Here is a 16,297-nt window from a genome sequence, read left to right as displayed (position 1 = left end):
GACTTGAGACTTGACTCGGACTTGAGCGCAAAGACTTGAGACTTGACTCGGACTTGCAAAACAATGACTTGGTCCCACCTCTGGTAAATACTGTGGCTATGTGTAATGTTCCTCTCGGGCTGCATTTACAAATAAAATAGAGAAAATAAATAAAATAGCTTTTGAAAATGTGTGCATCTTAAAAGTGCTTAATTTTAGATAAATAAAATAAAGTGTAGCAGCAGCTTGAGTTTCCCTTTTGCTTTGTTAACCGTTTCACATCATGACTTAACAGTTTCAGACGATTATAGAACAATATCAGTCTTTACATCATAACAACTGAACAGTTTTAAAGTTTCTCTTTCTTTCCCTCTTATATTGTAGTCCCTCACTCACTTTGTTTTTGTTCAGTGTGAGAATTGAGCTGGAGCTTGTCCTGCCAGGAGTTTAGATCTGGGCTGAAATGGTGTCAGGGCACACATCAGGTGCTCATTGGTTAGCCTCGCTTAGCCTGCCCTGGAACCATATTTAGTTTTATTTTGATCCTGGTGGACTGATCATATTGGGCTCTGAGACTGCTTATTTGTTGTGACCTCAGGTCTGACTTGAGAGGGAATGTTTGGTCAAACACTTAGTGTTTTGTCTCATAGTGGCGTTGTGGCACTTTTAATGAGCGCCACGGTCTCTGAACAAATGAGACACACTGGCTCTGTGCTCCCAGTGGGCAGGATGAACATGAACGAGTCCACTCAGGGTTAAAAGCTCTGTTCTCACTGTCCACTTTCCTCTTCTTGGAGAGCGCCATGTGTCATTGTGTGTCTCTCGCTGTCTGCCGCTAACACGCCTGTTCACTCTCCTCTTCGCTTCTCTCCCTGTATCGCTAATTATTCTCTTCACTCACTTTCCTCTCCGCTTCTCTCTGCCGCGCTCTCGTCTCTTCTTCTGTGTTTCTCTCCCTGTATCGCACACTCGTCTCTTTCGCCCCCTGTCGGTTAAAATAGAATCGCCCCGTCAAAATTGAAATCCCCTATTAATGTATTGATTAGAGGTCCGGGTCCGTATAGGTCGCCGCCTGTTGCCGACCCCTGTACTAGAGTGTATGACAGCTTCCGGTTCCGGGGCATTCTGGCTACGCATCCCTCATTCACCAATGGGTAATGTTTGGATGGATTTAGGAACTTCCCCTCGATTCTATTGGCTCTAACGGTTAAAAAGAGGTGTCAATCATCAAAATTGACCGAGGGGGGCCAAAGATATGAAAAATCCACCGAAATGACCCCAGAAGTTTTTGTTTTTTTTCCTAATTCTCTCTAAAAGGGCAAATATCACTTATTTTTGCATCAATCTTGATACAGGGTACTTATTATATGTTATAGTTTGGATTCCTAAAGCTTGTGTTCTACTATCCCTTCATTCAAGGGTGGTCTTCACTATAAGTAATGTTTTTTTTGGACGGACACTATCATTTAATTTGTTTTACTATGTTCAATCTGAATTTACTTTAAAATAAAAAAAAATCTATATTGATTCTGACTTTTCTACATCCGACTCACAGGTTTATCATTACTTTGAGAAAAAAGATTATTAATTTACCCCTTTTAGAAGGGAAGATATAGTAAATTGTTCTGGGAATGTCATTTTCGAAAGTTTTTGTCACTTCATGCCCTCAAGAGGCATTTTGTTAAATTTGTTTGCTTAATTTTGCTTAAAGAATATGAAGGCAAATTTCAAGCTGTCCTCCACTCTAGCTGTGACATCACGCACTCTAAGCCTTAACGAGCTGCACAATACACACTAATGTTAAAATCTGAAGAAGGCCTCTTTACCAAGGTCTGAACAATGTTTAATATCTCTAAAAGTATGAATCAGATTTAAAAGCTGTGTAACACGAATAATGTCAGAAAGATGTGTCACATTCTAAAGTTGGAATGAGGTTTCTGAGTGAAATTATGAAGGAGCAGTTAGCAGTTGAAGTAGCATGAAGATTTTTCAAGTCTGAAGAGTTTCTCCATTGACTTCCATGTTAAACATTTGATGAATTATGGGATATATCTCTGGAATTCTGAAAGTTAAGAATGTGAAAAGTAATAGCCTGCGATTCCTGATCGAGATGAACGTTTTGATGTTGGAACGGAGTTTCTGCGATGTGGAATGTGGGAGCAGAAGAGGAACAAAATAACCCTGCAGGATAATAATAAATAATTTGTGCGTAGAAGAACAAGTAGTGGGAATGCTGTTTCAGCATTCCCACTAAACAAGTATGAGTTCTGGTCATAACCATTAATGATTTGGTTTCTAAATAATAGTTTTAGTTTAGATCAACTTATATTTCAGCTCATCATGACTGTTATTCCACAGATCAACACCTTTTGTTGTGATGCAATGAAGTTTTGAATTTGTTCGTATGTTTTTTATTTTTGAAATGCAGTTTCCTCTCAACATGTGCATGCCCTCTCTCTGTGTGAAACGTCCCTGGACAATATGAGGTCATTGCTGATTTGCGGCTTTGAACATATTTTGGATACCAGGTTTTGTAGTTTTAGTGTTTTAAGTTTGATAAATAATATATTTGTTGGTTCTTTGTAGGTAGTTTTATGTATCATGTGTATGGCTCTTTTTTGCAGGATGAAGATAGGATGTGTATTTGTTTTATATGTGTTCCCTCAAACTTCCACACAGTACATCACGTATGGAAGTATGAAGGAGCAGTACAGCATAAACAAGGAAGCTTGATTCATTAGGTCTTTGGCTTTATTCAGAATTGCTATTGATGAATGTATTGTCTATGATTACTCCAGATCCATTCACTGTTTGTCTATATCAACCAATGGACAACACTCATAGTAATAATAATCATAATGCATTGTATTTATAGAGCGCTTTTCTTGAAACTCAAAGACAATTTACAGAGTAAAACAATCATAAAAACATAATTAAAACAACACACTTAAAATATTTAAAAAAAACAACATTAATTACAGATTAAAAGCAGTTCTGAAAAGGTGAATTTTGATTTGTGATTTGAACATGGTGAGATTGGGGCAGTGAGTGTTTGTGGAGTGAGTTCCAGAGGGAGGGGGCAGCGACGGGGAAGGCTCTGTCCCCCCAGGTTCAGTGCTTTGTCCTATGAGGGAAAGACAGGAGGTTGATGTCTGAGGAGCGGAGGCTGCGGGAAGGAGTGTGGTGATGGAGCAGGTCTGTGAGGGAGGGGGGGCCTGGTGATGGAGCAGGTCTGTGAGGGAGTGGGGGCCTGGTGATGGAGCAGGTCAGTGAGGGAGGGGGGGCCTGGTGATGGAGCAGGTCTGTGAGGGAGGGGGGGCCTGGTGATGGAGCAGGTCAGTGAGGTAGGAGGAGGCCTGGTGATGGAGCAGGTCGGTGAGGCAGTGGGGGCCTGGTGATGGAGCAGGTCTGTGAGGGAGGGGGGGCCTGGTGATGGAGCAGGTCTGTGAGGGAGGGGGGGCCTGGTGATGGAGCAGGTCAGTGAGGGAGGGGGGGCCTGGTGATGGAGCAGGTCTGTGAGGGAGGGGGGGCCTGGTGATGGAGCAGGTCAGTGAGGGAGGGGGGGGCCTGGTGATGGAGCAGGTCTGTGAGGGAGGGGGGGCCTGGTGATGGAGCAGGTCTCTGAGGGAGGGGGGGCCTGGTGATGGAGCAGGTCTGTGAGGGAGGGGGGGCCTGGTGATGGAGCAGGTCAGTGAGGGAGGGGGGGCCTGGTGATGGAGCAGGTCTGTGAGGGAGGGGGGGGCCTGGTGATGGAGCAGGTCGGTGAGGGAGGGGGGGCCTGGTGATGGAGCAGGTCTGTGAGGGGAGGGGGGGCCTGGTGATGGAGCAGGTCTGTGAGGGAGGGGGGGCCTGGTGATGGAGCAGGTCAGTTAGGCAGTGGGGGCCTGGTGATGGAGCAGGTCAGTGAGGGAGGGGGGGGCCGGGTGATGGAGCAGGTCAGTGAGGCAGTGGGGGCCTGGTGATGGAGCAGGTCGGTGAGGGAGGGGGGGCCTGGTGATGGAGCAGGTCAGTGAGGGAGGGGGGGCCTGGTGATGGAGCAGGTCAGTGAGGTAGGAGGGGGCCTGGTGATGGAGCAGGTCAGTGAGGTAGGAGGAGGCCTGGTGATGGAGCAGATCAGTGAGGGAGGGGGGGGGCTGGTGATGGAGCAGGTCAGTGAGGTAGGAGGGGGCCTGGTGATGGAGCAGGGTCAGTGAGGTAGGAGGGGGCCTGGTGATGGAGCAGGTCAGTGAGGTAGGAGGAGGCCTGGTGATGGAGCAGGTCAGTGAGGTAGGAGGAGGCCTGGTGATGGAGCAGGTCAGTGAGGGAGGGGGGGGGGGGCTGGTGATGGAGCAGGTCAGTGAGGTAGGAGGAGGCCTGGTGATGGAGCAGGTCAGTGAGGTAGGAGGAGGCCTGGTGATGGAGCAGGTCAGTGAGGGAGGGGGGGGGGCTGGTGATGGAGCAGGTCAGTGAGGTAGGAGGGGGCCTGGTGATGGAGCAGGTCAGTGAGGTAGGAGGAGGCCTGGTGATGGAGCAGGTCAGTGAGGGAGGGGGGGGGGCTGGTGATGGAGCAGGTCAGTGAGGTAGGAGGGGGCCTGGTGATGGAGCAGGTCAGTGAGGGAGGGGGGGGCCTGGTGATGGAGCAGGTCAGTGAGGCAGTGGGGGCCTGGTGATGGAGCAGGTCGGTGAGGGAGGGGGGGCCTGGTGATGGAGCAGGTCAGTGAGGGAGGAGGGGGCCTGGTGATGGAGCAGGTCAGTGAGGCAGTGGGGGCCTGGTGATGGAGCAGGTCGGTGAGGGAGGGGGGGGCCTGGTGATGGAGCAGGTCGGTGAGGGAGGGGGGGCCTGGTGATGGAGCAGGTCAGTGAGGGAGGGGGGGGGCCTGGTGATGGAGCAGGTCAGTGAGGTAGGAGGAGGCCTGGTGATGGAGCAGGTCAGTGAGGTAGGAGGGGGCCTGGTGATGGAGCAGGTCAGTGAGGTAGGAGGAGGCCTGGTGATGGAGCAGGTCAGTGAGGTAGGAGGGGGCCTGGTGATGGAGCAGGTCAGTGAGGGAGAGGGGGCCTGGTGATGTAGCAGGTCAGTGAGGTAGGAGGGGGCCTGGTGATGGAGCAGGTCAGTGAGGTAGGAGGGGGGCCTGGTGATGGAGCAGGTCAGTGAGGTAGGAGGGGGCCTGGTGATGGAGCAGGTCAGTGAGGGAGAGGGGGCCTGGTGATGGAGCAGGTCAGTGAGGTAGGAGGGGGCCTGGTGATGTAGCAGGTCAGTGAGGTAGGAGGGGGCCTGGTGATGGAGCAGGTCAGTGGGGGGGGGGGGGGGGGGGGGGGGAAACAGTAACTTTTTCTGAAATGCTGTAAAAGTTGTTCTAGTGACAACAGTTTAACTAGATATATCACCAAGCACTTACAGAACCATGTGAACTCTTGGAAGTATTCTGGGTGCAAGTAAAACACAGGAAGCAGGAAGCGGACAGGAAATCATGTGACAGTGTGTGGCCTAATCAAAGTTGAGCATGCATGACTTATTTCAAAACCCTCGTTTCAAGCTGCTGACTCGGTTTGCATTTTTAGAGATGATCCATTCCAGTTAAACCTGGATATATAAAATAAAAATCCACAAATCGGTTTTTTCTAATTTGTGGATTTTGTTATCAGATGACAGATTTTTTTATCAGATGACAGATACAACATTAAATCACATGAATATTCTATTGTCATGTCTAATCGGAGGGTCATCAGTAATGTTACGGTTTGTCGCCCCTTTTTCAGAATCAGAATACCTTTATTAGTCCCACAGAGGGGATTCTACATTGTTACAGCAAAAGTAAAGAGGCGCCATATGCATAAAGAGAACAAAATTACACAAAATACAATTTACAAAAAGTACCCATCCATCCAGTTGGACAACAATAACAGTGAAAATACAATGATATGTTGCACAGTTATTAAGATGGTGTTACAGTAGTTCCCACAGATATGAACAGGATTTCTTATTCAGCTGTGTTTTTTCCAGTCCATATTTTTTATTTAGAACCAAATAGGTATTGCAACAGTTATACGATTGAACTGATATCTGCCATTGCCTCAAGTAATAATTTGGTGAGATGTGATGATGCAGGCACAGACAGTGGGCTGAAGAACAGGCGTTTTCAGATTCCTTCCTGAGTCCTTCCTGCAGCTGGACAGACACATATCTCCTGATGCCTAATATTGCTCTCATCTTTTTCCCACAGTAGTTCATTACACCACCAAACAAACATCCAAATCACAACTAGCTGAGAGTGAGCGCCCCCTCCCCTTGTTTCCACTCATTTAGAGTTCCAGCAAAACGCTGCTCAGTCTACTTTAGACAGGTGTGCAAATCAGAGTGAGGGAAACATGTATGTGTTAATATGAGAGACAGAGACAGACAAGTATAAAGAGAGACAGGGCAAGCAGGGTGTGTGCGAAGTCAAATGGGTGTGAGAGAATAAGAGAGCCAAACGTAATAAAGAGAGATGCACACACTGTGAAAAGCAGCCCAACATGGACATGTTGACACACACAGTAGCTGCTATATGGAGACATTGTAGAAAGAAATGTTCAAATTTTAGCAAATTTTTTTTATATCAGCTGTTTGACCAAAACATAGACATTCTGTTGTGGGACCTGGGATTGTGACTGCTTAGTTCACTGTGCACCTTGTAGTACGTCTGTAGTCAAGAGGCTGGCTTTCATCCACTTTATCTGTTCTCATGGACTTCCACATAAGTGACGACTAAACATTGCATTTTTTCCTTAAGCGTCTGAATAATTATGACCCTGGAAAATAATCTTGGGGTATACAAGTCAACAGGTGCAGCGTTAGTTCAATTGTGTTCATGTGCAGTGATGCAAACACACGTATGGTGAAAAAAGAGAGAACTATTCGAAGCAGAAAAAAACTCAGATCAATAGAAGACGGAGATGTTAAATTATAAATCAAGGGTTTTTATCATTATTTACAGGTAGATATTATCAAGGGTGTAACTTTGGTTTAAGAAGTGGGGGGGGACACAAAACAGGGGGTCCTCCGCAATGAACCATATATATTATCATTATATATAATTAGTGTGCAAACTTATCTAGTATCCTATCCATATAAACCTGTTTATTTGTGGAGGGGGCTCACCTCCTCTAGGGGGGTCTGGGGGCGTGCTCCCCCGGTAAGATTTTCTTTCTTTTTATTGAAGTTAAAATCATCAATCTGGTGCACTTTGAGGGCAACATTAAGAGATCTATGGATACAGCTCTCAACACTCATATAAAACAGAACTGTATAATGCTTCAATTAACTGGCTATTCATTATAATATACTCCGATCAAGAGGAGACAGAGATGTTACGTTATAAATCAAGGGTTTTTATTATTATTTACAGGTAGATATTACACACTTTTGACTTTAAGGGCTTCAGTTTTTCAGGGTCCGACTGATTTGAGAGAAGGGGGGTATGGTTAACAGTAGTATAAATATATGAAATATATAGGAATGAGGTGACAGTTGACACATGTAGCGGAGGAGAGGAACAGGCTGACAGGTCAGGTGGTGCAGGTGGAGACAGTTGGGTGAGATAGGAGAGTTCTGCAGAGATAAGAGGGGAGGGATCGGGGTGCGCAGGGATGAAATGGATGCAGATGTGGAAGGGAATGAGGTGTGATAAATGGGCAAGCGAGTATATTGAGTGTAAGGCAGTGTGACAGGGATGGGAGAGGGAGTGAGAGACCTTCAAAGGAAGAGAGAGAGAAGTCCAACCGCAGCCCAGCTACTAATAACCTTCTCTCCATAACCCAACTCTGCCCTTCCATGTTAACATACTGTGAACTGAGCACAAGTGACAAAATCAATCCATCACGGCTGCCCGCCGACCGGCACAGAAGAGGACAGAGAAGCTAACAGAAATTGATGACATCCCTGCTCGAATTTTACACCGTTTCGGCCACAGCGGCGATTGAAACAGACAGAGATTTATCGTCCAGCCGGGGACCGCTGCTATCCTTGATTGCCTCTTTTTCTCTCTCCCTTCTTCCTCCACCAAGAAGCCCCCTTTTCTGCATATTTATTCCCCAGCTCATCAAAAGGGGAGCGGACGCATCAGAGTGACAATCTTATTTCACCTTTGGGGGAGGAGGTTACATCCCACACTTTAGATAAAAGCAGAGCTGCCGTCCTCCTCGTTTTGATGTTGATTTTGAAATCTGGCACTACAAAAGAGATTTACTTTGAATTAATGAGACTGAGCCTCTTTTTAGTTGAAAATGAGCCCAAACAGGTCTGCCCTGCCTCTCCTGAGACTGATTGACTACAAAAAACCACTCTCTTTAAGAACCTTTAGGATTCCTCTGTTTCTCTGCTGGACTATGTACCGACCATTTGGATGTAGATCACATGATGAACCTGATCCTTTCCACGGTCCCTTTTCCCTTTCTGTTAAAGAACAAACCTGAAGACTAGCTGAAAGTTACAAAGACTGGACATCACACTGTTGATATTGTTCCCATTAACCTTACATCAAGTAAATACACGAGACCCAGCTTCAGTGCTCAGTAACCAGCCGTTTCATGAGCATACGCTCCCCTCTCCATGTTTTATCAAAATCATTTAAGGGCCTTTGTGCATAAGAGATGAAATACATTCAATTTGAAATGTATTTGTTTTCTTAAGGTAACACTGTTACCGTTTAATACTGCTAATCCTGCTCATACTGTTTATATCTAGCTATTATATAGAATAATATATTATATAATTATGATGTATAATATAACTATCTGTACTCTACTCTAATAGTACAAACAACCAGTAATTGTTGTTGAGGCAGCCATTTTTTTTTTATTCGTAGATTTTATATATATTTATAATTTGTAAAGCCATACAAGTCTGACTTGTGTCTGCACTGGATTTAAAGAAATAACCATGTGGAATGAAATCTCAGGGGAGAAACTGTAGAGCTCCAGCGTTAAAGGCTTTTAGATTGACAGCTGTGTGCAAGTGTTGCCAGGTTTCAACTTTTAATACTTTATCTTTATTTATTTGAAAATGGATTGGAACTTGTTCAGAAATGAGAGCATCAAACATGCATCTTTCCCCACATTGAACATAAAGCCTGTGTGACGGGGACTTCTGGTCAGAAGATAAAGCCTCAGATGACCTCAGTGTCCCGGGGGTTTGGACCGGCTCCTTGTTTTGGGGTGAGCAGCTTTCATGCTCACTGCTAAATGTAGGAAGTAACTCAAGGTAGGGATGCTTTCAGCTGTTCTGATCCTGTGTGTGGAACAACCTTGTGTCCCGCTGTAACTGGCGATTGAGATCTCGTTCTTAAACGTCTTTATTTGTGTGCTTGAAGAGGGAAAAAAACGACTGCTCTTTATTGTGTTTGCAAGCTGTTGTTCTGCTATTGGAGAGCTCTGTACATCATTTTGTCTATTTGTCTGTGAGTGACTTTGTTGTCAGCAGCTGTCGTCTTGACTAGGATGTCGGGGTGGGGGTGATCTCCCCCCTCAGTCATGCTTTGAAGGTTTTACGAGTACTTATGGAAAGTATAAATTTCACGGGCAGCGCCGAGCTGCAACCAAACGGTGCTTGACGGCGGCGTCACTGTGGCGGCCGCAGCAGTTAGCCTGACAGTAAATTGATTAGAATCATTCAAATGTGATGAATAACTTTCATCAAGTAACCACATAGTCCGGTGAGTGCGCCATTCGTTAGGACCGCTGGGGTTTATGATAGAACTGTGCACTGGAGAGAGACAACATATCAACCATATGCATTACACCAAACATCTTTGTCGCAAATGGAAATGGCCCCACACACTCAGTGTGACAATTGTCATGAGGAACTGGGGCTGTTTAGAATTAGAGTCCTGTCAAAGCTGTGCTTTCCTCTTTTAAATGTGTGTCTTCACATTAGAGTTAATGGGATGATATCCGGGGCTGTGGTGTAAGGAGGAATGTGATAGATAGTGATTGTCCTGAAGTTCAGATGAGCGTACAATTGAAATATCACCAGAATGTATTATTAACATAACCATGTCCCAGGTGTAAGCAGACAAGAAGGTGAAATGCCAAATACATAGAAATGTATTCAGCCTTGTGTTAAGAGACATATAAAGATTACAATTCCATCATTTAAAAGCCAATCTGCATGATATTAATATGTTATACTTGAAAGTAATTATCTGACATGGTATGTTTATGCTAAACTTGACAATGTTTTAATGCCCCGAAAACGTGTTTTTTTTAACTCACATATTTTCCCATTACATCAGTGAATGTATCAAAGTAGTTCCACTGTGCATCAGCTGGAGCTGAACACTAGGACATTATAGAAATCTAAGGTGTGGAGCTTACTGGACCACATACTGGTGAGAGTGGCCTATTTTACACACTAGTTATTAACATGTATTAGTTATGTAGCAACAGTTCCATTAAAGTGGATATCACTTGTTGGTTAGGCCTCTTGAAATCAAATGCCTTTACATTTGACTGTGTGGCAGGTGTTGCCTTGATTTTGTAAATAAATGAATCCATCAGAAAAACAGAACAGAGCACCAAAGTGCATCACAAAATAATGTTACTGTCCTTGCACTAGCTGCACTGTCCACGTCTCTAAGAGCAGATTCATGTTTAAACCTTCAGAGCACTGTGGTTCCGCTGCAGACGTCTCCATGTGTTTGTCTGCGAGCTGTTATCGCTGCTGCCCTCCTTTCTAGCAACTTTTAGAGTAATAATCAGTGACATTTTCATATGAATAAATGTCAGTGTTGCTGCTTTTCTGCCACTGATTGCTATAACGCAGCAGGGAGTCAACTTATAGCCAGTTCATGAAAGCTTTTACATCTGCTGGTGTAAACTGCTCAGTCTGTCCTGGAAAAAAAGGAAATAATCCACAGAGCACAGAAAGGATTGATCAGTTAATGTTTCATATTGATTTATCTTGATATCATGATAATGAAGGGGTGGAGGATTTGAAGTAGAGTTTAGGGCAGTGGTTCCAGACCTTTTTGGGTTGAGAACCATTACAATGAAAGTGTCACAGCTTTTCAAAAATCATAATCAGAATACCTTTATTCGTCCCACAGAGGGGAAATGTACATTAGTACAGCAAAAATGAAGATAGAGACACAAAATGAAACACGATTAGTATCTCATTGCTTAAAGGTAGGGTAGGTAAGAATGGAGAAACCAGCTCGAGTAAGCTAGAATTTGAAAGTACACAACCGAACAAAATCTGCCCCTTCCTTCAGAGTTCCTTACAGAGCCCCTCCTCCAACACACACGGACGCGCACATGACCAATGAGGGCACGAGATAAGTTTGTGCACGAGATGGAAGGCTCACAGGCAGGTAGGCCATCCAGTTATCTGCCGCGGGCTGAGGCAGATAATTGGACTTGCTTTTTACAGAGCCACGGCTTCCACAGATGAAATAGTTGTATATATTTATTGTCAAAGCATGGAATATAACAAAAAGTGTTTCTGAAGTGAATTACCTACCCTACCTTTAAGTTGAAGTACTGTTATAGCTAATACTACTTAACAAAAGTAACAAACATCTTCTACCAGTTTGTGAAGCAGAACAATGTTTATCAACTTTGGTTAGAGCAAATGTTTTAAGTTGACTTTATGGGATGAATGTTGCTTACATGAGGATTACAAGTACAATGAATGTCTCCACATCCCAGCGTCTCTTCATGCAAATGTTATTGTTCTCCCTTTTCCCGACGCCCCTCAAACGCAGCAGTCTGCTGTCACTCGCTGCATCTGCATCTGCATCCAGGCAATTTGTCACCACTGCATCTCACACCACCATTGGCTGTTGCCAAGCAACCTGTGTGTCTAACAGACTATTTCCCATGATACATTAGCGTGCTGTTACTATGCCAACATAATTTGTTACTTAATTAAACAGATTTGGATCACAATTGGCTGGAGGGGAGAGAGAGAGAGAGAGAGAGAGAGAGAGAGAGAGAGAGAGAGAGAGAGAGAGAGAGAGAGATAGAGAGAAGAATAGAAGAGTTAGATATATAGGAGACGATATAATACAGATCGAGCTATAATATATATATTTGTATGCGATTCTCTTCAGATATCTCTTATCTCGATTCTCTCTCTCCTCTCCTCTCTCTACTCTCTGCTCCTCTTCTCTCTTCTCTCTCTCGCTCTCTCACTCTCTCTCTCTCTCTCTCTCTCCCCTCCTCTCCTCTTCTCTCTCTCTCTCTCTCTCTCTCTCTCTCTCTCTACTCACTCTCTCTCTCTCCTCTCTCTCTTTCCTCTCTCTCTCTCTCTCCCCATAGGAATGACTGTTATTAGATAGGCTGAGATATTGAAATGGTCAGGCTTTGCAGACGAAGGCAACACAAGAATGGTGGAAAAGAACCCCCCCTAAAAAAAACGAAAAAACAGGACCCATCTGGAATTAACGGCTTGACGCCTTCAGAGGTGATTCATTTTTTTCTCTCTGCTCATAAGAGAAATGCCTTCCCTGACAACAAATGTACCTTTTTTCTTTCTTATTCGTCTTCTATTCAAATGAGCTGCGAGTGGGACACTCAGCGCTCAACTTTACAAATCTGCTCCCTGAAGACTGCACAAGGCCTTCCCCGTATGTGACTGGATAAGAAAGGTCAAACGTGACACATCATTACACTATCTACGTATAAAGTACTGTTGACTAATTCCAGAGGTAGACCCCTGTAATGTCTGGAGGCAGCAGACAATGTTTTATTTCTTAAACACCCCCCTCGTTCCCCCATACTGTAGCTGCAGCTGAAGTGGTGCGGGCAATTGCATTGTGTAGTGAAGCGTATGCTGCAACAGGGCTTTGACCGCTAAGCAAAGAAAAGAAAGAATGGCAGAACAATTTGGGCGTCAGAGCAGGACCAAGCGGCGGGGCGGTGAGCATGTAATCTTCTAATTTGGAGCATCGCGGCGTCAGATCCCGCCTGCTCGCCGCGCTCTCTACGCCTTACCTAGAGCCATTTCCATAACTTCCTGACAAAACCATTTTGTCCTGCCTGATTGGGCCCATTTGCATCGGACACCTTTTCTGCATATAGATTGATGGCTTTAATCAGCGAATCAGGGAGAGCGCTCAGACATCAATCAATGTCACGCCACTCTGTCCTGCTTTCAGTCGGAGTATCCTTGTTTTTCTCCATTTGTGGTAACTCTCTCCTCTCTTTCCCTCTCTAGCCCTTTCCCACAAACTACCTGGAGCCTACAGTAGATCTCGTTTTTATTCATTCAATCATTTATTAAATAACTCATATGTTCTAGTTCCCTCATCTTCCTCAATACTTTTGACAGGTGATCTTTTCTATCTCAGAATAATGTATTGTGCCCATCTTACCTCTGAGGGACATTGTATTTTTTGAGAACAATGTAATTAATAATATGAAGCGATTAAATGGTGACCAAGAAGTGTTGAATAAAAACAAAACAACCTAAGAGAGCAGAGAGGTTTGACATGACTCTGTTTTACTTAATGAAATTGCATAATATGAGCTGTGAAACTTCATCATGTAATCAGGTACACCAGTATACATCAGTCAAATATGAATTTGCATGAACAGGAAGTAGTTTAAAGAACAAATTAAACTGGGTACAGATCAGAAAAAAATACATATTTTTAAAATATGATTACATATGTGTCTCTAACATAAGCTTGTGTAGGATATAGGGCTGGTTCTCTCTGAAAAGTTCAAATGTATAGTCGGCTAATTCACAAATATGAAAACAGACTGTTAGACTTCAACACTACATATTTAAAATAACGAGTCATACAACAGACTATGTACAGCTTGCTGTGAGGAAGAAATCAATGTCTATGTGAGGGGGAAATCAGGTCAAGAAGATGATCTCCATACATTCATGTATATGTGTTCATGCACTTGCAAGGATCACTCACACACACACACACACACACACACACACACACACACACACACACACACACACACACACACACACACACAACCACACACACACACACACACACACCACACACACACACACACACAACACACACACACACACACACACACACACACACAGACATATACACACACACACACACACACACACACACACAGACAACACACACACACACACACACACACTACACACACACACACACACACACACACACACACACACACACACACACACACAGAGACACAGACACAGACACATACACACACACAGACAAACACACACACATACACACACACACACACACACACACACACACACACACAGACAAACACACACACACACACACACGCACACACACAAACACACACACAAACACACACACACACACACACACACACACACACACAGCATCCTTTTCACATATCTGCTTTCTAAATCCCATATGCAACAGAAAGTGTGTGTGTTTTTCTGCAGGAATGTGAAACCTAACAAGGAGCTGGGCGCTCTGGGGACAGCAGACCGGCCTGTCGGGTAGGCCTGCACCACAACTATCCACATCAATAGGAAGAGACACACCATTAAAAATCCCTCTGATAGTCCCAGTGCCGTAGCCTGTTAAAGTGTATTTTGTGTAAAGTGACAACATTGGGGTCTGAACTGGCTTAGGATCACAGTGTAGAATGTTTCCGTTTTCACCGACTGTCCAGTCAGATCCAGTTGTAGCCTCAGAAGGGTGATGGGGACAGAGCAGAGTTGAATATGAGTGCAGTCTGAGGTAATGTAACGCATAGACTCCAGTATGGTGGAGGACAGCAACAAATGCAGCTTCTGCATAAAGTATAGTTGGCAATTTAAATTTAAAATCACCCATCTAGTTTAAAAAAAACGAAATGGTGTTCATTAAATACAGTGGCGTACCGTGGGGCTTTCGACAGGGCCTTTGTAAACCACATACATACTTCTGTTCCAGCCAACGCAGCCATAATCAAACAATGCACATATCATGACACACAGGCTCTCAACAATAACAACAGTAGGCTAGATTAGGGTGGGTTAAATGCACACGAAAATGTCCCAAAATTGATCAATAAAGTAATCTACTATTACACTTGTGTCACCGTGCACTCTCACATCACTCTAAAATGGATCGAATAATAACCACTCACCAGTCACTTGTAAATAAAGTCTATATGTCGGTCTTTTTTGAGAAAGCGTTCAATAACTTCATCATGTGGTTGTCCTTTTTGCTTCAGTTGATTGAGCAGTTCTTTCTCAATGGAGTGATACCCCAAAGAAGACCAGTAGTATTCCTTGCATAGGTTTTTATCCGTTTGAGTTTTAATAGATTCACACATCCAAATTATTGGATAATCTAATCATATTATTCAGGGTATATGCAGGAATCCAGAGGTGAAATGTAATACCTTTTAAGACCTTTTTTAAGACCCTTTCCATACATTTGAAGACCTCATCGCCACTTCGAATTATAACCGGTTACATAGGCGACACACTTTAGCCTACCTCACATTTACTACAGTATTAATACTATTTAGTTGTGCTATCGTGCAATCAATTGTAAGATAGCACAACTAAATAGTTTGTTATAACTCCTTATCATAATTCATTTCAGATAGAACAAAGCACAAGAGAATGAATTGTGTGACCAACCCAATGCAAGGTTTATTAGAAAAATAAACCATTATGGTGCGTTCACACCGGACGCGAGGAGATGTTTGGGGGCGGCGTGATTACATGTAAAGTCAATGCAGAGACGCGGACAGAACCAGAACCAGAAAACCAACATCAGCCGTTAGCTGTTAGCACTCAGAGCTCACAGCTCCTCATATCTGTTCAGAAACTAGACAAAAGTTAAACAAGTACAAACCACAGACTGTCTGTGTCATGGAGAATACAGTCGCTGCTTTATTTATGTCTGTATGACGTTGTTGTGAGTGTGGACGGAGCATATATAATAATAATAATAATAATACATTACATTTATAAAGCGCTTTGCCTGGTGCTCAAAGCGCTTACAAACGTAAAACGTGCTAAGCTAGGAGGAATAAGGGCAAGGGGTTAGTTGATTAGGAGTTGAAGGCAAGAGTGAAAAGGTGAGTTTTGAGGGATTGTTTGAATGATGTGAGAGTGTTGACGGATCTGACGTGGCTGGGGAGGGGGTTCCAGAGTGTGGGGGAGGCTGCAGTGAAGGCCCTGTCCCCCCAGGTCCGGAGCTTTGTCCTGATGGGCTGCAGTAGGTTAGCTTCAGCAGACCTGAGGCGACGGGTGGGGGTGTGTCGTTGGATGAGGTCACAGAGGTAGGGGGGTGGCAAGGTTGTGGAGGGCTTTGAAAGTGAAAAGTAATATTTTAAAGTCAATGCAGTGTTTGATGGGGAGCCAGTGGAGGTC

The sequence above is a fragment of the Gymnodraco acuticeps genome, unplaced genomic scaffold (genome assembly GCF_902827175.1).
Source record: "Gymnodraco acuticeps unplaced genomic scaffold, fGymAcu1.1, whole genome shotgun sequence".
NCBI lineage: Eukaryota > Metazoa > Chordata > Actinopteri > Perciformes > Bathydraconidae > Gymnodraco > Gymnodraco acuticeps.
The sequence above is the reverse complement of the archived record's forward strand: the minus strand, read 5'-3'. Positions refer to the sequence as shown.